Source organism: Mustela nivalis (genome assembly GCF_964662115.1).
Source record: "Mustela nivalis genome assembly, chromosome: 6".
Taxonomy (NCBI): Eukaryota; Metazoa; Chordata; class Mammalia; order Carnivora; family Mustelidae; genus Mustela; species Mustela nivalis.
This window is the reverse complement of record NC_139025.1, coordinates 30057528-30080456: the sequence shown is the minus strand read 5'-3', so window position 1 is coordinate 30080456 and position 22929 is coordinate 30057528. Positions and strand designations below refer to the sequence as shown.

Below are 22929 nucleotides of genomic sequence, written 5' to 3'. Positions count from 1 at the left end.
GATCATGACCTGAGCCGAAGGCAGCAGCTTAACCCACTGAGCCACCCAGGCGCCCTACTATGCACTTTAAACTATACACTAACAAACTGGACAACCTAGGAATCATGGAAAAATTCTTAGAAACATTCAAACCACTAAGACTGAATCAGAAAGAAATAGAAAATCTGAATAGACCAAGCACTAACAAAAAGATTGGATGAGTAATAAAAAGTCTCCTAGTGAAGAAAATCCCAGGACCAGATGGTTTCACAGGTGAATTTTACCAAACATACATTTATTTATTTATTTATCTATTTATAAGATTTTTTAAATTTTTAATTTTTTTATAAACATATATTTTTATCCCCAGGGGTACAGGTCTGTGAATCGCCAGGTTTACACACTTCACAGCACTCACTATAGCACATACCCTCCCCAATGTCCATAATCTCATCTCCCTCTCCCAAGCCCCCTCCCCCCACCAACCCTCAGTTTGTTTTGTGAGATTAAGAGTCACTTATGGTTTGTCTCCCTCCCAATCCCATCTTGTTTCATTTATTCTTTTCCTAGCCCCCAAACTCCCCATGTTGCATCTCCACTTCCTCATATCAGGAAGATCATATAATAGTTGTCTTTCTCCAATTGACTTATTTCACTAAGCATAATACCCTCCAGTTCCATCCATGTTGTCGCAAATGGCAAGATTTCATTTCTTTTGATGGCTGCATAGTATTCCATTGTGTATCTATACCACATCTTCTTTATCCATTCATCTGTTGGTGGACATCTAGGTTCTTTCCATAGTTTGGCTATTGTAGACATTGCTGCTATAAACATTCAGGTGCATGTGCCCCTTTGGATCACTACATTTGTATCTTTAGGGTAAATACCCAGTAGTGCAATTGCTGGGTCATAGGGTAGCTCTATTTTCAACTTTTTGAGGAACCTCCATGCTGTTTTCCAGAGTGGTTGCACCAGTTTGCATTCCAACCAACAGTATAGGAGGGTTCCCCTTTCTCCGCATCCTCGCCAGCATCTGTCATTTCCTGACTTGTTAATTTTAGCCATTCTGACTGGTGTGAGGTGGTATCTCATTGTGGTTTTGATTTGTATTTCCCTGATGCCGAGTGATGTGGAGCATTTTTTCATGTGTCTGTTGGCCATCTGGATGTCTTCTTTGCAGAAATGTCTGTTCATGTCCTCTGCCCATTTCTTGATTGGATTATTTGTTCTTTGGGTGTTAAGTTTGCTAAGTTCTTTATAGATTTTGGACACTAGCCCTTTATCTGATATGTCGTTTGCAAATATCTTCTTCCATTCTGTCAGTTGTCTTTTGGTTTTATTAACTATCTCCTTTGCTGTGCAAAAGCTTTTGATCTTGATGAAATCCCAATAGTTCACTTTTGCCCTTGCTTCCCTTGCCTTCGGCGATGTTCCTAGGAAGAAGTTGCTGCGGCTGAGGTCAAAGAGGTTGCTGCCTGTGTTCTCCTCAAGGATTTTGATGAATTCCTTTCTCAAATTGAGATCCTTCATCCATTTTAAGTCTATTTTCATGTGTAGTGTAAGGAAATGGTCCAATTTCATTTTTCTCCATGTGGCTTTTCAATTTTCCCACCATTTATTGAAGAGGCTGTCTTTTTTCCATTGAACATTCTTTCCTGCTTTGTTGAAGATTAGTTGACCATAGAGTTGAGGGTCCATTTCTGGGCTCTCTATTCTGTACCATTGATCTATGTGTCTGTTGTTGTGCCGGTACCATACTGTCTTAATGATGACAGCTTTGTAATAGAGCTTGAAGTACGGAATTGTGATGCCACCTACTTTGGCTTTCCTTTTCAATATTCCTTTGGCTATTTGAGGTCTTTTCTGGTTCCATATAAATTTTAGGAATACTTGTTCCATTTCTTTGGGGAAAAAAAGGGTGGGATTTTGATAAGGATTGCATTAAATGTGTAGATTGCTTTAGGTAGCATAGACATTTTCACAATATTTGTTCTTCCAATCCATGAGCATGGAACATTTTTCCATTTCTTTGTGTCTTCTTCAATTTCTTTCATGAGTACTTTATAGTTTTCTGAGTATAGATTCTTTGCCTCTTTGGTTAGGTTTATTCCTAGATATCTTAGAGTTTTGGGTGCAATTACAAATGGGATGGACTCCTTAATTTCTCTTTCTTCTGTCTTGTTGGTGTAGAGAAATGTAACTGATTTCTGTGCATTGATTTTATATCCTGACACTTTATTGAATATCTGTACAACTTCTAGCTTGGAGTGGAGTCTTTTGGGTTTTCCACAAATAGTATCATACCATCTTCAAAGAGTGATAGTTTGACTTCTTCTTTGCCGATTTGCTTTAACTTCTTTTTGTTGTCTGATTGTTGAGCCTAGGACTTCTAGTACTATATTAAATAGCAGTGGTGATAATGGACATCCCTGCCATGTTCCTGACCTCAGCAGAAAAGCTTTCAGTTTTTCTCCATTGAGAATGATATTTGCAGTGGGTTTTTCATAGATGGCTTTGATAATATTGAGGTATGTGCCCTCTGTCCCTACACTTTGAAGAGTTTGAGGAAGGGATGCTGTACTTTGTCAAATGCTTTTTCAGCATCTATTGAGAGTATCATATGGTTCTTGTTCTTTCTTTTATTAATGTACTGTATCACATTGATTGATTTGCAAATGTTGAACCAACCTTGCAGCCCTGGAATAAATCCCACTTGGTCGTGGTGAATAATCCTTTTAATGTACTGTTGGATCATATTGGCTAGTATTTTGGTGAGAATTTTCGCATCTGTGTTCATTAAAGATATTGGTCTGTAATTCTCTTTTTTGATGGCATTCTTGTCTGGTTTGGGTATTAAGGTGATGCTGGCCTCATAAAACAACTTTGGAAGTTTTCCTTCCATTTCTATTTTTTGGAACAGTTTCAGGAGAATAGGAATGAATTCTTCTTTAAATGTTTGGTAGAATTCCCCTGGGAAGCCATCTGGCCCTGTGCTTTCCTTTGTTTGGAGATTTTTTTTTTTTTAAGATTTTATTTATTTATTTGACAGAGAGAGATCACAAGTAGGCAGAGAGGCAGACAGAGAGAGAGAGGAGGAAACAGGCTCCCTGCTGAGCAGAGAGCCTGATGCGGGACTCGATCCCAGGACCCTGAGATCATGACCCGAGCCGAAGGCAGTGACTTAACCCACTGAGCCACCCAGGCGCCCTGTTTGGAGATTTTTGATGACTGTTTCAATCTCCTTACTGGTTATGGGTCCGTTCAGGTTTTCTATTTCTTCCTGGTTCAGTTGTGGTAGTTAATATATCTATAGGAATGCATCCATTCTTCCAGATTGTCAAATTTGTTGGTGTAAAGTTGCTAATAGTATGTTCTTATAATTGTTTGTATTTCTTTGGTGTTAGTTGTGATCTCTCCTCTTTCATTCATGATTTTATTTATTTGGGTCCTTTCTCTTTTCTTTTTGATAAGTCTGGCCAGGGGCTTATCAATCTTATTAATTCTTTCAAAGAACAAGCTCCTAGTTTCGTTGATTTGTTCTATTGTTTTTTGTTTGTTTGTTTGTTTGTTTCTATTTCATTGATTTCTGCTCTGATCTTTATTATTTCACTTCTCCTGCTCGGTTTAGGCTTTCTTTGTTGTTCTTTCTCCAGCTCCTTTAGGTGGAGAGTTAGGTTGTGTATTTGAGACCTTTCTTGTTTCTTGAGAAAGGCTTGTACCGCTATATATTTTCCTCTCAGAACTGCCTTTGCTGTGTCCCACAGATTTTGAACCGTTGTGTTTTCATTATCATTTGTTTCCATGAATTTTTTTTCAATTCTTCTTTAATTTCCTGGTTGACCCATTCATTCTTTAGAAGAATGCTGTTTAGTCTCCATGTATTTTACCAAACATTTAAATAAGAATTATCACCAATCCTTCTCAAACCCTCCCCAAAAACAGAAGAGGAGATCCAGTTCAAGATAGTGACAGTTATAAACAAAGAAATAGACATTTCAAATACATTATCATACAAATTAGGTGATATAAGAAAACAGATCACTATCTAGTGGAATATACTAGACAATGGGAGTGATTAAAATATCAGGGGCACCTGGATGGCCCAGTTGTTAATCATCCGACTCTTGGCTCTGGCTCAGGTAGTGATCTTAGGATGTGAGATCAAGCCCTGTGTTGGGCTCCTCACCTAGCATGGAGTCAGCTTGGGACTCTTACTCTTTGTGTATCTCCCTACTGCATGCTCACTCTCTCACTCTCCCTCTCTCTCAAATAAATAAATAAATCTAAAAAAAAAAAAACAAAAACAAAAAACACCTTAATAGGGGTGCCTGGGTGGCTCAGTTATTAAGCATCTGCCTTTGGCTCAGGTCATGATCCCAGGGTCTTGAGATCAAGCCCCGCATAGTGCTCCCTTCTTGGAGAGCTTGCTTCTCCCTCTCCCTCTGCCAGCTGCTCTTCATGCTGTGCTCTCTCAGTTAAATAAATAAAACCTTAAAAATAAAAATAATTCAGTAATCAGCCATGTAACACATTCCATTAGCAGAAAAAAAAAAGGCGATGTAAGAAAATCCTGAACTCCTCTCTTCCCATGGACACACTGAATCTACATGAAAGACATTCCTATGGGGGGGAGAAAACCCCCACAAACCTCTTAAAACTAGTGGAGGGACTTTGCATATTGAAGTGAGAAGTAAATCACATAGAAGCGGTAGGAAAGGCTGAGACACAATCTCGCTATATACCCTAGCTTGCAGTACAGTGACCCACACTTGAGAGGGAATTCATCTTTTATTTTTTTTTATTTTTTTTTTAAAGATTTTATTTATTCATTTGACAGAGAGAAACCACAAGTACACTGAGAGGCAGGCAGAGAGAGAGAGAAGGAAGCAGGCTCCCTGCTGAGCAGAGAGCCCGACGCGGGACTCGATCCCAGGAACCTGAGATCACGACCCGAGCCAAAGGCAGCAGCTTAACCCACTGAGCCACCCAGGCACCCGTTGAGAGGGAATTCAAAACCCTGAGAATTCCCCCTAAAGACTGAAGGGTTCAATACTCCACATGTGGCACCTCAGTGTTTACGACCTGAACTTGAGAGACTAGCACCCACAACATCTAGTTGTGAATACTGATGGAGCTTAAGTGCATAAGCACCGTGGAGTTGTAGCAAACTGAGAAGACACTCTTCAGTGGCTTACAAGGATGCGCACCTGCCCCAGAGCACAGCACAGAAGCAGCTGCTTTAAAAGCACCCCTACTTTATGTGAAGCAGGCTTGTTTGGTAATTTAAAAGCACTGGACTGAGGGGCAGGAGCCTGCTGGGATACCCTCCAGAAATGGGCTGATGTATGCCATATTCGTGTTCCACCTCTGCCTTGCTAGCACAGGCACGTGCCACGTTTTCCCTTTTTCTTTTGTCTCTTTCTGCCCTGCCCCCACCAACCCCGGTGCCATCTTGACACTTACCCTGCCTTGTTCCAGCTGGCAGGCACCATGTGCACACTCCTCCTCCACAGCACTCTGGAATGCCAGGCACTCCTCCTCCTTCCTACATGCATCAGGTGCTCTGGCTTTACATACCGTCATCTGTTTTTGGCAGATCCACCCAGGAAGGCCCCTTGACTGTATGCTTCTGGAGGCAGGTGTTGGGGTGTCCCATGGAACTGTTAACAATCGGAGAGACAGGTGTTGGTGGCCTACCACTCCTAGGGCATGGCACAAACAGCATACTGAAAACAGCCCTAGTAGTTCTGTGGAAGAGGCCTATCTGCTTGTCCCGCCCCTCAGGGGCAGGCTCTAAGTCTGGCACACATTTAGGAATCTACTGAGGGACTCTCAGGGAATGTAGGTTGAGGGAGGCTGTCTTTGGGCTGTCCTTCTGCCTCACTATAGCTTGCCATTATCTCCCAAAAAGGAGCTTACACATGGCCCTGGAGCCCCAATTTTCACAACTACCTCCCAGGGAACACTGCCAGATTGCTCACCTCTGGTGGCCAGTAAGGCTTGCAGTTGTGACCCCACAGGACTGTTACAGGCATATTCACATAGATTAAAAACCACTGACTTCAGTGTCTGGTTGCCAGTCAGTCTGAATCTAACAAGTCTTGGCAAACCTCAAATACTATTTTAATACTTTAATACTATTAAAAATGAAATAGGCTGCTTGGACTATCACAAAGGTTAAGAGGCAACCAAGAGCTAGGCAGCGGTGAACAATAAATTTTATTTCCTACAAGAAGCCACTCCTCAAGACTGGGAAAGATAGTAGTTGCATCTAATGTTAGAAGCCAACACAGAGAACCAAACAAAACGAGAAACAGGGTAGTAAGTTTAAAATAAACAAAATTAAAACCTCAGGAAAAAAAACCTTAATAAAATAGAAATAATGAATTTATCTGATGAAGAGTTCAAAGTAATGGTTGCAAAGATGCTCACTGAACACAGGAGAAGAATGGAAGACAATAGGAAGAACTTCAACAAAGAGACAAAAAATATAGGAAAAGTACCAAACAGAAGTGACAGACCTGAAGGCCATATTGTAGAAAGCTCCTGACTAACAGTGTTCATATTTTGATTTCTTGACTTTGCAGTGGTATGAAAATGGTATGTACTTGGTAGAAACCATAATTCTAATTCTGAATTTTGATCTTTTCCCAGGCTAGTGTATACAGTACAATACTCTTTTGTGATGCTAGGTAGTGGCAGCAAGCCAGAGTTCCCAATCAGCCACACAATCACAAAGGTAAACAATTACAACCATTACTTACAACCATTCTGTATGCATAGAACCATTATATTTTTCACTTCCAGTATGGTAATCAATAAATTATAGGAGATATTCAACAGTTTATTATAAAATATGCTGTTAACTGATAGATCATGTTGCCCAACTGCAGGCTAATGTAAGTGTTCTGAGCACATTTAAGGTAGGCTAGGCTAAGCTATGATGTTTGGTAAGTTAGGTGTATTAAATTCATTTTCAACTTATGATGTATTCACATTGCAAAGGGTTTATCCAGGTGTAACCATCTGCAGGACGGTTCAACAGCAGAATATATGAAGGTTAAGAAATTTAAAGACTGGTCAGAGGAACTCACTGAATCAGAGAAGCTAAAAGAAAAAAAATAAATAAAAATGAAGACAGCCCGAGACTTATGGGACAACATAAAGAGGACCAACGTTTGCACTATAGGTACCCCAGAAGAAGAAGGGGCAGAAAACTTATTTTAAAAAATAATTGCTGGGGGCGCCTGGGTGGCTCAGTGGGTTGGGCCGCTGCCTTCGGCTCAGGTCATGATCCCAGGGTCCTGGGATCAAGCCCCGCATCGGGCTCTCTGCTCAGCGGGGAGCCTGCTTCCTCCTCTCTCTCTGCCTGCCTCTCTGCCTGCTTGTGATCTCTCTCTGTCAAATAAATAAATAAAATCTTAAAAAAAAAAATAATTGCTTAAAATGTCCCTAACTTCAGAAAGGAAACAGACATTCAGATCCAGGAAGCCAAAAAAGTTCCAAATAAGACAAACCCAAAGAGACCCACAAGACACATTATAATTGAAACATCAAAAGTTAAAGACAAAGAATACTGAAAGCACAAAGAGGGAAAAAAAAAAAAAAACTTGTTACATAGAGAAGAACCCCAATGAGACCATATGCAGATTTTTCAGCAGATACTTTGCAGGCCAGAGGGAGTGACATGAGATATTCAAATTTCTAAAAGACACGTGGCTGGGGACCGAACTTACCCACAGCAGGCAAAGAGAGCCTCTGCAAACAAGTGAACTGAAGGGACAAGAGGCCAGGACTCAAGAGCAGAACATAGGCAGCACACATAGGAGACACTCCCTGAAGTGCCAGGTTCTGGAGACAGGGAACACTGCACTGCAGGGCACCACAGGACCTCTTCTTCATAAGACCATTACCTTTAAGAGACGCAGCTGACTCTCTTAACACAGACAGACAACAGAGAGTTAGACAAAATGAGGAGACAGAGGAATATGTCCCAAATTAAAGAAGAGGACCAAACCACAGCAAGGGACCTAAGTGAAACTGAAGTAAGTAATAATCATGAAGATACTCAATGTACTTGAAAAAAAAGTGGAGGACATGTGGGGTACCTGGGTGGCTCAGTTGGTTAAGCATGTGACTCCTGACTTTGGTTCAGGTCATGATCTCAGGGGTGTGAGACTGAGCCCCATGTCAGGTTCCTCACTCAGTGGGGAGTCTGCTTGAGATTCTCTTCCTCCCTTTCCTTTGCCCCTCCCTCTCCCAAGCTCACACTCTTAATAAATCTACCCCTAGAAAAGGGTGGAGAACATCAGTGAGACCCTTAAAAAAGAGATTAAAAAAACAAATCAGAGATGAAGAACATAAAACATGGAATTAAAAATACACTGGATGGAATATATAGCAGGCTACATGAAGCAAAGGAATAAATTAATGACCTAGAAGACAGAGTTATAAAGAGTGACCAAGATAAGCAAATGAGAGAAAAAATTATTCAAATTGAGAATAGTCCAAGGGGACTCAGTGATAATAATAAGATCGTAATCTAGCATAGTAACAGCATAATAACATTCACATTATATGGGCCACAGTAAAAGAAGAAAGGGGGCAGAAAATTTATTGAAAGAAATAATAGCTGATGGGGTATCTCAGTGGCATGGTCAGTTAAGCATGTGACTCTCAGTTTTGGCTCAGGTCATGATCTCGGGGTCATGAGACTGAGCCCCATGTCAGGTTCCACATTCAGCATGGAGTCTGTTTAAGACTCTTTCCCTCTCTCCCCACCTCTCCCACTTTCTAAAATAAATAAATAAGGAAAACTTTATTTATTTTTTTTAAAAGATTTTTTTAAAATTTTATTTATTTGACAGAGAGACATCACAAGTAGGCAGAGAGGCAGGCAGAGAGAGAGAGAGAGGAGGAAGCAGGCTCCCTGCCGAGCAGAGAGCCCGATGCGGGACTTGATCCCAGGACCTTGAGATCATGACCTGAGCCGAAGGCAGTGGCTCAACCCACTGAGCCACCCAGGCGCCCAATAAGGAAAACTTAAAAAAAAAATAGAAAAATAATAGCTGAAAACATCCTGAATCTGAGGAGGTAAAGAGATATTCGGTCTAGGAAGCACAGAGATTTACCCCCCACCCCCACCGCCAAAATCAACCTAAAGAGGTCCACACCAAGACATATTCTGATCAAAATGGCAAAAAGTGATGTTAAAGAAAAAAAAATTTAAATCAATGAAAGAAGATAGTTACATGCAAGGGAAACCCCATGCAGCTATCAGCAGATTTATAAGTGGAAACTTTGCAAGCCAGAAAAGAATGACATGATATATTCAAGGTGCTGAAAGGAAAAACACCTACAGCCAATATAATCTATCCAGCAAGGCTATCATTCAAAATAGAAGCAAATTTCTCAAACAAAAACTAAAGGAGGGGCGCCTGTGTGGCTCAGTGGGTTAAGCTTCTGCCTTCGGCTCAGGTCATGATCTCAGTGTCCTGGGATTGAGCCTTGCATCAGTGGGGATTGAGCTCTCTGCTCAGTGGGAAGCCTGGTTCCCTTTCTCTCTCTGCCTGCCTCTCTGCCTTCTTGTGATCTCTCTCTGTCAAATAAATAAATAAAATCTTAAAAAAAAAAACCAGCAGCAAACTAAAGGAGTTCATGACCATCAAACTAGCCCTGCAAGAAATGTTAAGGGGAAGGCTTTGAATGGAAAAACCACAAATGAGAGTATTAAAAGTATGAAACACAAAATCAGTAAAAATAAGTATTTCTGAAAAAAGTCAGTCAAGGATTCACAAAATAAAATGATGTAAAGTATGACACTTAACATGACGGGGTGGGAAGAGGAGTAAAGAATGGGCTTGAATTTAAGTGACCATGAACTTAATATAGATTGCTATATGCATAACATATTATATATGAAGCTAATGGTATATAAATAAATCAAAAAACACTGATAGGCAAAGAATAAAGAGAAAGGAATCCACGTATATCACTAAAGAAAGCCAGCAACCATGAAAGCAAGAAAGAGAATAAAATATCAGAGAACTACAAAAACCACCACTAAACAAGTAACAAAATAACAAATATATATATCAGTAATTCCATTGAATGTAAATGGAGTAAATGCTCCAAAAGACAAATGGTGACAGAGTGGATAACAACAATAACCCATCTGCAAGAGACTCATTTAAGACCTAAAGACACCTGCAAATTGAAAGTAAGGGGATGGAGAACATATATCATACAAATGGATGTCAAAAGAAAAGCCAGAGTAGCAATACTTACTCTGGACAAAATAGACTTTACAACAGTCTGTAAAAAGAAACAAAAAGGATACTATATAATAATAAAGGGGACAATCCAATAATATTTAACAACTGTAAATATTTATGCACCCCATATGGGAACACCCAAAAACATAGAACAGTGGATAACAAACCTAAATGAATTAATCAATAGGAATACAATAATAGTAAGGAATTTTAACATCTCCTTTATGTCAATGGGACAGATCATCCAAACAGAAAATCAATAAGGAAACAGTGGCTTTAAGTGAAACACTGGGCCAGATGGATTTAACAAACAAAATCCCAAACCAGCAGAAAGAAAGAATAAAGATTAGAGCAGAAATAAATGATATAGGGAAAACAAACAAACAAAAAGGAACAGATCAATGAAACCAGAAGCTGGCCCTCTGAAAAGACCAACATTTTTAAACCACTAGCCAGACTCATAAGAGAGCAAGCAAGAGAGAATGACCCAAGGAAACAACTCACAGATGAAACAGGAAGAAATAGCACCACCACAGAAATAAAAATTGTAAGACAACATTATTAAAAATTACATGCTAACAAATTGGACAATCTAGAAGAAATGGATAAATTCCTAGAAATACATAACCTACCAAAACCAAAGCAGGAAGAAATAGATAATTTGAGCAGACCAATTACGAGCCATGAAACTGGATCTGTAAAAAAAAAAAAAAAAACTTCCAACAAACAAAAGTCCAGGACCAGACAGTTTGGTGAATGCTACCAAACATTTAAAGAGTTAATATCTATTCCTCTCAAACTATCCCAAAAAATAGAAGGGAAAGGAAAACTTCCATAGTCATTCTGGGGCCAGTATCTCCCTATTACCAAAACCAGATAAATGTATCACAAGAAAAAAGAACTACAGGCCATTATCTCTGATGAACATACAGCAAAAATCCTCAATGAAATACTAACAAACCAAATCCAACAATACATTTAAAAAAATCATTCACCATGACCATTTGGGTTTTATCCAGGATGTAAGGGTGGTCCAATTTTTGCAAGTCAATCAGCAGGATACATTATATCAGTAAGATAAAAACCCTATGAGCATTTCAATAGATGTAGAAAAAGCATTTGACAAAGTACAACATCTATTTGTGATAAAAATTCTCAACAAAGGAAGTCTAGAGGGAACATACCTCAACAGAATAAAGGCCTTATATGAAAAACTCACAGTGTATATCATACTCAATGGGAAAAAAACTAAGCTTTTCCCCTAAGAACAGGAATAAGAAAAGGGTGTCTATTCTCACTACCTTTATTCAACACAGTATTGGAATAAGAAAAAGAGATAAAAGGCATCCAAATTGGTAAGGAAAAAGTAAAACTTTCACTACTTGCAGATGACATGCTATTACATATCAAAAACCCTAAAGACTCCACCAAAAACCTAGTAGAACTGATCAATGAATTTAGTACAGTTGCAGGATACAAAATTAACATACAGAAATCTGTTGCACTCCTGTACACTAATAATGAAACAGCAGAAAGCGAAACTAAGAAAACAATCCCATTTACAACTGCAGCAAAAACAATGAAACATCTAAGAAACAACTTAACCAAAGAGATGAAAGACCTGTACTCTAAAAACTATAAAACACTAATGAAAGAAATTAAAGACAACACAAAATAAAGACATTTCATGCTCACAGATTGGTAAAAGCAAATATTGTTGAAATGTCTATACCACTCAAAGAAACCTGCAGATTTAATGCAATCCTTATCAAAGTACAAACAGCATTTTTTTTTTTTTTTTGGCAGAAGGAGAACAAACAATCCTAAAATTTGTATGGAACCACACAACACCCCAAATAGCCAAAGCAATCTTGAACAACAAACAAACAAACTAGAGGTATTACAATTCCAGACTTCAAGTTATCTTATAAAGCCTGGGTAATCAAAATACTGTGAACTGGCATAGAAACAGCCACATAGATCAATGCAACAGAATAGAAAATCCAGAAATAAACCCACAATTATACGGTCAATTAATCTCTAACAAAGGAAGAAGAAACACAGAATGAGAAAAAGACAGTCTCTTTAAAAAATGATGTTGGGAAACCTGGACAGCTACATGCAAAATAATGAAACTGGACCACTCTCTTACACCATACGTAAAAATAAACTCAAAGTGAATTTAAGATCTAAATATGAGACCTTAAACCATAAAAATCCTAGAAGACAGCAAAGGCAGCAACCTCTCTGACATAGGCCATAACAACATTTTCCTAGATATGTCTCCAGAGGCAAGGGAAGTGAAAACAAAAATAAACTATTAGGACTACATCTAAATAAAAAGCTTCCGCAAAGCGAAGGAAACAATCAAGAAAACTAAAAAGCAACTCACTGAATGGGAGAACAGATTTGCAAAGGACATATCTGACTAAGGACCAGTATCCAAATAAAGAATTTATACAACTCAACACCCCTCCAAAACAAAATAATCCAATTTAAACATGGGCAGAAGACATGAACAGATGTTTCTCCAAAGAAGACACACAGATGTGTCAAGAGACGCATAAAAAAGTGCTTGCCATCACTCAGCATCAGGGAAAGGCAACTCTAAACTGCAATGAGATACCACCTCAGGCTGTGAGAATGGCTAAAATAAAAACCACAAGGAGAAACAAGTTCTGGCACCGGTATGGAGAGAAAGGACCCCTGGTGCACCATGGGTGGGAATGCAACCAGAGGCAACCACCAAAAATACTTAATCAAAGGGATGTACGCACCCCTATGTTTATCGCAGCATTATTTACAAGAGCTAAATTATGGAAATAGGTCAAGTGTTCATCAACTGATGAATGGAGGAAGAAGATGTGGTATGTATATGTATGACGGAATATTATTCAGTCGTAAAAAAGGAAGGCGGTCTTGCCATTTACAACAATGCTGGCGAAGCAGTGTTAAGCAAAACAAATAAAGACAAATAACTGTATGATTTCACTGATACGTGGAATTTAAGAAACAAATGAACAAAGGGGGAAAAAAAAGACAAACCAAAGAACAGACTCCTACCTAAGGAGAACGAACTGGTGGTGTGCAGCAGGGAGCTGGGTGGGAGGATGGGAGAAAAGGGTGAAGGGGGTGAGAACACTCACCGTGATGGGCTCCAAGTCATGGAAAAAATCTCTGAATCACTCTGTTGTACACCCGAAACTAATGGGACACTGTATGTTAATTAACTATCCAGGATTACAATTTTTAAAAGTTTTAAAAAAGTGCTAAAAGTCACAAACCCAAAACACACAGCTTGGAAAGATGATCACTCAGAATGGACGAGAGAACGTTTTCCAGACATGCAGGATTTCACCGCTGCTACACCAGCCCTAGAAGACACATTGAAGGGACTTCCTCAGGCTGACTGGTAACGAGAAAACGCCTGACAGAAGAAACTTCACTGCGGAGGTAAATACACAGTAAAGGCAGTAGAGGAGTTGCATAAAGCCAGTGTGAAGGTTAAAAGACAAAAGTAGCAAAAATAACTATACGGTAATTAATAAAGGGATACACGACTTTAAAAGATGTGAAATGGGACATCAAAAATATGAAACATGAGGGGGTGGCAGAAATTCAGAGCTTTAGAATGCCTTCAAACTTAAGTTGTTATCAACTTAAACTGTTATAAACTGTTTTAAGTAATCCTTATGGTAACCACAAGCAAAAACCTACAGCAGATACACAAAAGATAACGGGAAAGGGATCTAAGCACATCACTGAAGAAGTTTCTCGTAACCACAACAGAGAGAAAGGGAAAAGGAAAGTAAAAGATGAACTACAAAATACAAACAAATGGAAAGATAATCATGCATAGAATTGGGAGAATATTGTTAAAATACCCATACAATCCCCACAAACTATAGATTCAATGCCGTTCCTATTACAATTCCAATAGCGTTTTAATCCTAGGGGCCCCTGGGTGGCTCAGTTGATTAAGCGCCTGCTTTCTGCTTGGGTCATGATCCCGGAGTCCCAGGATCAAGTCTCGGATCAGGCTTCCTGCTCAGAGGGGAGTCTGCTTCTCCCTCTTCCCCTCACCTCACTTGTGTGTGAGTGCACCCTCTCAAATAAATAAATTCTTTAAAAAAATCATTGACAACTGCTAATAAATTAATGGATCCCCAAATGAAGCAAAGATCACAGATGTTGTGTGCCTCTTGGTAGAAGTACAGACCAACTCCCATGAAATACACTTGCCAAAAAAAAAAAAAAATCAAATCTAGGGGTGTGTGGGAGACTCCGTCAGTTAAGTGTCTGCCCTTGGGTCAGGTCATGATCTGGGGGTCCTGGGATGGAGCCCCACACCGTGCTCCCTGCTCAGCAGGGGAGTCACTTCTCCATCTTCCCCTCCCCCAGCTCATGTTTTGTCTCCCTTCTGTCTTTCTCTCTCTCTTTCCATCAAATAAATAAAATCTTCAACACAAAACAAAACAAAAAAAAAAAAGAACAATCCTAAAATTTGTATAGAACCACCAAGGACCAGGAATAGCCAACTAATCTTGAAAATCAACAACAGAGAGGGAAGCATCATGCTCGGATTTCAAACTACATGACAAAGCCATAGTAATCAACACAGTATGGTAGCAGCAGAAAAAAACAGACACATAGACTGAAGGAATTGAAAAGAGAGCCCCAAAATAAACCCACACATATAGTGTCAATTAATTCACAACCAAGGAGCCAGTAATACACAATGGGGAAAGGATCGCCTTCTCAGTAAGTGGTGCCGGGAAAACAAAACAGCCACATGTAAAAGTATGAAACTAATGAGTATCTTACACCACACACAAAAATTAGCTCAAAAGGAATTAAAGACTTGAACATAACACCTGAAACCATAAACCTCCTGAAAGAAAACACAGGCTGTAACATGACATTGGTCATGGTGCTACTTTTTAAATCTGACACCAAGGGGCGCCTAGGTGGCTCAGTGGGTTAAAGCCTCTGCCTTCAGCTCAGGTCATGATCCCAGGGTTCTGGGATCAAGCCCCGCATCGGGCTCTCTGCTCAGCAGGGAGCCTGCTTCCTCCTCTCTCTCTGCCTCTCTGCCTACTTGTGATCTCTGTCTGTCAAATAAATAAATAAAATCTTTTAAAAAATAAAATGAAATAAATAAATCTGACACCAAAAGCAAAGGCAACAAAAGCAAAAATAAACAAATGGAACTACATCAAACTGAAATGCTTCTGCACAGTACAGGAAATAATCCACAACATGGAAAAGGCAACCTAATAAATGGGAGAAAAATATTTGCAAATTATGTATCTGACAAAAGGTTAATATCCCAAATATAAAAGGAACTCATATAATGATACTAAACAAGGAAAAAAGAAAAGATAAATGGGAAGAATATCTGAATAGACATTTTTCCAAAGGGGGGTGCCTGGTGACTCTGTTCAGTTAAGCATCTCCCTTCGACTCAGGTCATGATCCAGGGTCCTGGGATCAAGTCGTGCATCAGGCTCCCTGCTCCGTGGGGAGCCTGCTTTCCCCCCTTCCCCTGCTACTCCCCCTGCTTGTGCTTTCTCTAATAAATAAAATCTTAAAAAAAAAAAAAAGAAAGACATTTTCCCGAAGAGACCTACATAAAGCTGAGACATGAAAGGTGCCGTCAAACCACTAGGGAAAAGCAAATAAAACCACAATGAGACATCATCTCACACATGTTAGAATGGTTATTATCAAAAAGACAAGTAATAAGTGTTGGTGAGAATGTGGAGAAAAGGGAATCTTTGTGCACTGTTGATGGAAATCTAAATTAATGCAGCCCCTACAGAAAACAGTATGGCTCTTCCTCAAAAAATTAAAAATAGGGGGGTGCTTGGGTGGCTCAGTGTGTTAAGCCTCTGCCTTCCACTCAGGTCATGATCTCAGGGTTCTGGGATGAGTCCCGCCTGCATCAGGCTCTCTGTTCGGCAGGGAGCCTGCTTCCTCCTCTCTCTCTCTCTGCCTGCCTCTCTGCCTACTTGTGATCTCTCTCTGTCAAATAAATTAAAAATCTTAAAAAAGAAATAGAGTTAACATTACAATCCAACAACTCCACTTCTGGATACTTATCTGAAGAAAACAAAAACATTAACTCAAAAAGATATATGTATTCCCATGCCATGTTCAGGGCATTATTTGCAAGAGCTAAGATATGGAAACAACTTAAGTGTCCATTGACCAATGAGTGGAGAAAGAAAATGTGGTACATACATACAATGGCATTATTTAACCATAAAATAGAATGAAATGTTGCAATTTGCAATGACATAGATGGACCTGGAGAACATTGTGCTAAGTTAAGTCAAAGAAAAACAAATACCTTTTATATAGTTTGTATATGGAATCTTAAACCCACAGAGAACAGTTTGGTTGTTGGCAGTGGCGAGGGGGCAGGGGAGAGGGGCTAGCAGAAATAGGTGACTCAAAATAAGTTGACTCACAGTTGTAAAATAAGTCAAGGGTATATAATGTACAGGTTGGTGACTATAGATAATAAGACTGTATTGTCTATTGGAAGTTGCCAACAGAGTATATCTTAAAAGTTCTTATAACAAGAAAAGTAATTTATAACCATGTACAGTGACATGTTGACTAGGATTATTGTGGTCATCACTTTGTTACACATACAAATAATAATTATGATGTATACCTGAAACTAACATAATGTTATTAATTATGTCACCAAAATGACCCAAAATAAAAGACATGGAAGAGGAGGAAACATTCCTGAACTCATTTTATGAGATCAACATTACCTTGATATCAAAGCCAAAAATTTCTTAGTAAAATACTAGCAAATTGAATTAAGCAGCACAGTAAAAAGGTCATTCACCATGATCAAATGGAATGTATCCCTGGGATGCCAGGGTGATTCAATATGCACAAATCAATGTGATGTACCTTATAGAATGAAAAGGAAAAAATCATATGATCATTTCAATAGACACAGAAAGCTTTAGCATTTGACAAAATTCAGCATCCATTCATGATAAAACCTCTTCACAAATTAGGCACAGGAAGGCATAATGAAGGCTACATATGACAAGCCCACAGCCAACAGCATACTCAAGGATGAAAGGCTGAAAGCCTTTGCTCTAAGATCAGAAAAAAAGACAAGGGTGCCCACTCTCACTACTCCTCTTCAACCTAGTACTGGAAGTCCTAGCCAGAGCAATTGGGCAAGAAAAATAAGTACAAGGGATCTGAAATGCAAAGAAAGAAGTGAAATTTTCTCTATTTGCAGATGACATCATGATTTTATATATGAAGAATCCTAACGACTCCACCAAAGAACTTAGATCTAATCAACAAATTCAGTCAAGTTGCAGGATACAACATTAACATACAAAAATCTGTAGCATTTCTATACACGAACAATGAACTATTTGAAAAAGAAAAAAAAATCCATTTATAGTAGGATCAAAAACAATAAAATATTCAGGAACAATTTAGCCAAGAAGGTGAACCATCTGTATACCGAAAACTGTAAACATGATGAAAAAAGAGTAAGATACAAATAAATGTAAAGGTATCCTGTGTTCATAGATTGGAAGAATTAATATTGTTAAAAGTGTCCTTAGTACCCAAAGACACCTATAGATTTAATGCAATCCCTATTAAGTTCCAATAGCATTTTTTAAAAAGTAAAAAAAATAAATAAATAAATAGAATTTATATGGAACCACAAAAGACCCTGAATAGCTAAAGCAATCATGAGAAAGAAGAACAAAGCAGGAGGCAACACAATCACTTCCTGATTTTAATCTGTATTATAAAGCTATAGTAATCAAAATACTATATTGGCATAAAAAACATCATATAGACCAAAGGAACAGAACTGAGACCCCAGAAATAAACCCATGCATATATGATCAGCTATTATTTGACAAGGGAGCCAAGAATACTCAACGGAGAAAAGACAGTCTCTTCAATAAATGGTGCCAAGAAAATTGGGTATTTGTAGGTAATAGATTGAAACTAGACCCCTATCTTACACTACTTACAAAAATTAACTGAAAATGGATATAAACTTAAATATAAGACTGGAAACCATGAATATCCTAAAAGAAAATATAGGGAAAAAAGATCCTTGACATAGGTCTGGGCAATGATTTTTTTAGATAGGACACCTAAAACACAAGCGACAAAATCAGAGATAAACAAGAGGGACTACATCAAACTTAAAGTTTCTGCAGAGTGAAAAAAATTATCAACAAAATGAAAAGACAACCTACAGAATGGGAAAATATATTTGCAAACCATGTATCTGCCAAGGGATTCACCCTCAAAATATAATAATGAACCCATATAATTCAAAAGCAGAAGAACAATCTAATTAAAAAATGGGCATAGGACATGAATAGACATTTTTCCAAAGAAGATGTAAGAATGGGGGTGCTTGGGTGGCTTAGTCCATTAAGAGTCTGCCTTAGGCTCAGGTCATGATCTCAGGATCATAGGATCCGAGCCCTGAGGCTGGATCCCTGCTCAGCAGGGGTCTGCTTCTCCCTCTGCCCCTCCCTTTTCCACCCCTCACCCCACCTCGTGCGTGCCCTCTTTCTATTCCAATAAATAAATCTTAAACAAAAAGAAGACATAAGAATGGCCAATCGGTATGTGAATGGCTTCTCAATATTGCTAATCATTAGGGAAATGCAAATCAAAACCGCAATGACAAGTTACCTCACAACCTGTCAGGAATGACAAAAAAGACAAGAGATGACAAATGCTGGCCGGGGTGTGGAGAAAAGGGAACGCATGTGCACTGTTGGTGGGAATGTAAATTGATACAGCCATAGCAGAAAACAGTATGGAGGTTCCCCAAGAAATTAAAAATAGAACTACCGTATGATAGATAAAATAGAAACTACCAGCAACTCCACTTCTGGGTATTTATCCAAAAAACCCAAAAACACTAACTCAAAAAGATACCTGCATGCCCATGTTCATAGCAACATAACTTACAATAGCCTAGCCATGGAAGCAACCTATGTGTCCCTCCAGTGATGGATGAATGGATAAATAATTTGTGGTACACATAACAGTGGAACACAGTTTGCCCACCAAAAAGACTGAAATGTCGTCATTCGCAGTAACATGGATGGATCCTCAGGGGATCATGCTAAGTGAACTAAGTCAGAGAAAGACAAATACCATGTAATTTTACTTTTACACGGAATCAAAAACAAAACACAAACAATAAAACTCCACGCAAACTTCTAGAAATTTGGTCCCCCGAAGCAGGGGCTGCAGGGGAGGGGAGATTGGTTGAGGTGGTCAAAATGTACAAACTTCCAGTTATAAGATAAATAAGTACTAGGTAATGTAATGTACAACATGGTGATTCTAGTTAATGCTGTATATGAAATGACAGGTGTTAACTACTTATGGTAATCATTTCACAGCATGTAAGTTAAATCATTGCAGCCTTTAACATTGCTGTAGTTCAATTTTCCTTCAAACTGTAAAAAAAAAAAATGTTCAAAGTCTACTATAAAGTGACGGTAATCAAAACACTGCGGTATTAGCATAAAGACATTCATCTAGACCAGTGGAATGGAGAGTCCAGAGATAAACCTTTCCATAGAAGGTCAAATGATTTTTGACATAATGACAAAATGGTGCCGTGACCATTCATGGGGAAAGGACGGTCTTTCCCAAAAATGATGCAGGGAAAACTGCATGGGAAAACACATGCAGAAAGGTGAAACTGAACCCTTAACTAAGGCCACATACAAACTAATTCAAAATGAATTAAGTACCGAAAACAATAAAACTTAGAAGAAAACGTAAGATAAAACTTCATGATTTTGAATTTGGTGATGAGTTCTTGAATATGATGCCATAGGCAATGAAAGAAAAAAACAGACAAGATGAACTTCATGAAAATTTTAAAAAATATGTATGTCAAGGGACATTATCTAGAGAGTAAAAAGGCATCCCACGAACGATAGAAGATATCCGCAAATCACTTATCTGATAAGGGATTCATGTTCAGAATATATAGAGGACACCTCAAATGTAACCACCACCAAAGACATTCAAAATCAGACCTTTCTCCAAACGGGAGATACGTACAAATGGCCAGTAAGTACGGAAAAGATGGTCAATGTCACGAATCTTCGTGGAAGTCCAAATCAAAACTACATTGAGATACCATTCATACCCATTGGGATGGTTACTATCAAAACACCAGGAAACTAATATTGCAGAGGGTGTGAAGAAATCAGAGCCCTTGTGCTCTGCTGGTGGGAAACAGATGGTACTGCCACTGTGGAAAATAGGAAGGAGGTTTCCCCCGAAACTAAAAATAGCATCACCATAGGATCCAGCAATCCCACTTCCGGGTATAAACTCCAAAGAACTGAAAGCGAGGTCTCAAAGAGGTAGTTGCACACTTGTGTTTACAGCAGCATTCTTCATAATAGCTAAAGCACAAAAGCAATACAAGTGTTTATTGATCAGTAAACGGGTAAACAAAATGTGATAGACATATACAATGGGAAAATATTCAACTCTAAAAAGGATGGAAATTCTGCATATATTGGCATACCATGGATGAATGTGGACATTATGTTCAGGGAAATAAGCCAGTCGCAAAAAGACAAATAGTGTCTGATTCCAATTGCAGGAGGTACTTTGAATAGTCAAATCCTAAAGACAGAAAGTAGCATGGAGGTTGCCAGGGGCTGGGGAGGGAGAACTGAGTGATGGTTTAATAGGTATAAAGTTTCATATGTGCAAAAGGAAGAGTGATGGCAGTAAACCGCGGTGGCTGCCTAACAATTCAAATGTATTTAATTTTACTAAAGTTGTACATTCAATGGTTAAGATGGTTTTAGGTTAGTTCTATTTTGACAAAAATATAAAAAATATCTTTAAATCATGAAAGTAATTTACACTTGTTATAATAAAAAATCAAATGCAGAGACACGTTAACAAATAGCTATTCCTCCCCTAGCCCCCAAGTTGTACAAATAATTTCAGTTCCTATCAGGTAACCTAGACACGCCATTAGCTTACAGTGCTGAGCCAGCATTTTCCAGAAAGGGAAGGAAAATTCCTTTTCCGAATGAAGAACATAATTAAAATAGTTCTGTACAGGAAGCAATGTATAAAGCGGAGATATTACTTTTATGCAGAAATGAGCAAGAAAAAGATTTTTAAATGGTGAGGTCTCAGAGTGAATGCCACAGGGCATTCAGGCACGGTTGGAAGGACTCTGCTTGGTGGTTAGCAGGTAGTTCGTGTGTATGTTCCCTGAAGCTCATCCCCCAACCCAAAGGTGGCTTAGGGAAAACAATTCTTATTAAAATAGTGATAGGACCCAGCAAAATATCAGAAAGATAGTCATTAATATATTTATAAATTGTTTTACATGTACCACATTGACTCCCCAAAATTATAAAGTCATATAGGGGAAAATAGCCTCATTCCAATTTTAGGGATTGAGAGACTTCTAGGAAGTACTTTGTCTAGGTGGTCCAGCCCTTCAAAGCTCTTCAACCCTGTAAGCTGGGCAACTTCTAGTTTACCTGACCCCCTGCCTCCCACGGAACAAGGATGCTGAGCAAGTTCTCTCTGGGTGATGCAAGGCTGAATCAAAGAATGACAGATACATTAATGATCATGAACCATCACAGCAGCTAAGTGACCCTCAAATCAGAAATTCCTGACCTGGCTGTGGCCCAGGGACGGCCAATATCCCCAGGGACACATTCTCTCACCACCATGTCTCAACCCAACTATCAGAAAGCGTTCATTGGTCCAATGCGCATCTCAGTGTGAAATAATATGCTTATCAAATAACTTTAGTCTCTCCAAAAGAGCTGGGGTCAATGTGAAAAACACTCTGGTATCACAGGCATTCCCTACTTTACAGGGCAAGGACCTTCTAAGCAAAGAAGGATGTGCGTACCGCTTACACCTGTTTTCCAAGTGATTTTACAATCACGGCAATCAGCGAATTATTGCATTTCTGGTGTGTAAGAAAACCACTATAGTAGAAATTTTAGTCCCTCCGCACTGTCCCCCTTCTTTCCCCAGTAACCTTGACTTCCACATTTCTCTTTAGGGTCTCCTGATCTCCCCTCTTGGCTCCTGGAGGGCCACAATGTCACTTCCTCACCAGGTGACCAGCGACGGAATTCGGCTGCAATACCACACCTCACCGGCAGATGCCGCAGCCTCAACACTTGATGGCCAACTTTCAAATTACTAACAATACAACCGGCAGCCATTTAGTGCCTACTGTATGCCTTTTTTTTTTTTTTTTTTAAAGTAGCCTCCGCGCCTAGCGTGGATTTCAACGGGTGGCTTGAACTCATGACCTTGACATCAAGACTTGAGCTGAGATCGAGAGTCAGATGCCCAACCAACTGAGCCACCCAGGCCCCTTGCCTACTGTATACCTGAAGAGCATTACACTAGGCACTGCCGGTCAACCCCGCACCGGCTGGCTCATCTGGACAACTCATGAGGTCTAGATTACTTAAATCGCATGAAGTGCTTTGAACAATGAACTGAACTGTAGTGTGAAATTATTACCAGCCTGAGATGAGGTGGCAGAGACGCATGGGAACTGAGGTCCACCGCAGCTGTCTCAGCAAGTTGGTCTGGGCACAGGGCTTGCTTTCCTTCC

At 39.2% G+C, this 22929-nt stretch overlaps 1 long non-coding RNA gene across 1 annotated transcript in view; it reads right to left on the bottom strand.

Annotated features, from left to right (window-relative positions):
- LOC309866322 overlaps positions 1 to 22929 on the bottom strand; it is a 58868-nt gene extending 35939 nt beyond the window's left edge. Inside the window, exons 1-2 of the long non-coding RNA XR_014312577.1 lie at positions 22836 to 22929; positions 5446 to 5642 (exon numbers count right to left, since the gene is read on the bottom strand). This is a non-coding gene — a long non-coding RNA (uncharacterized lncRNA). The remainder of the gene's footprint in view (positions 1 to 5445; positions 5643 to 22835) is intronic.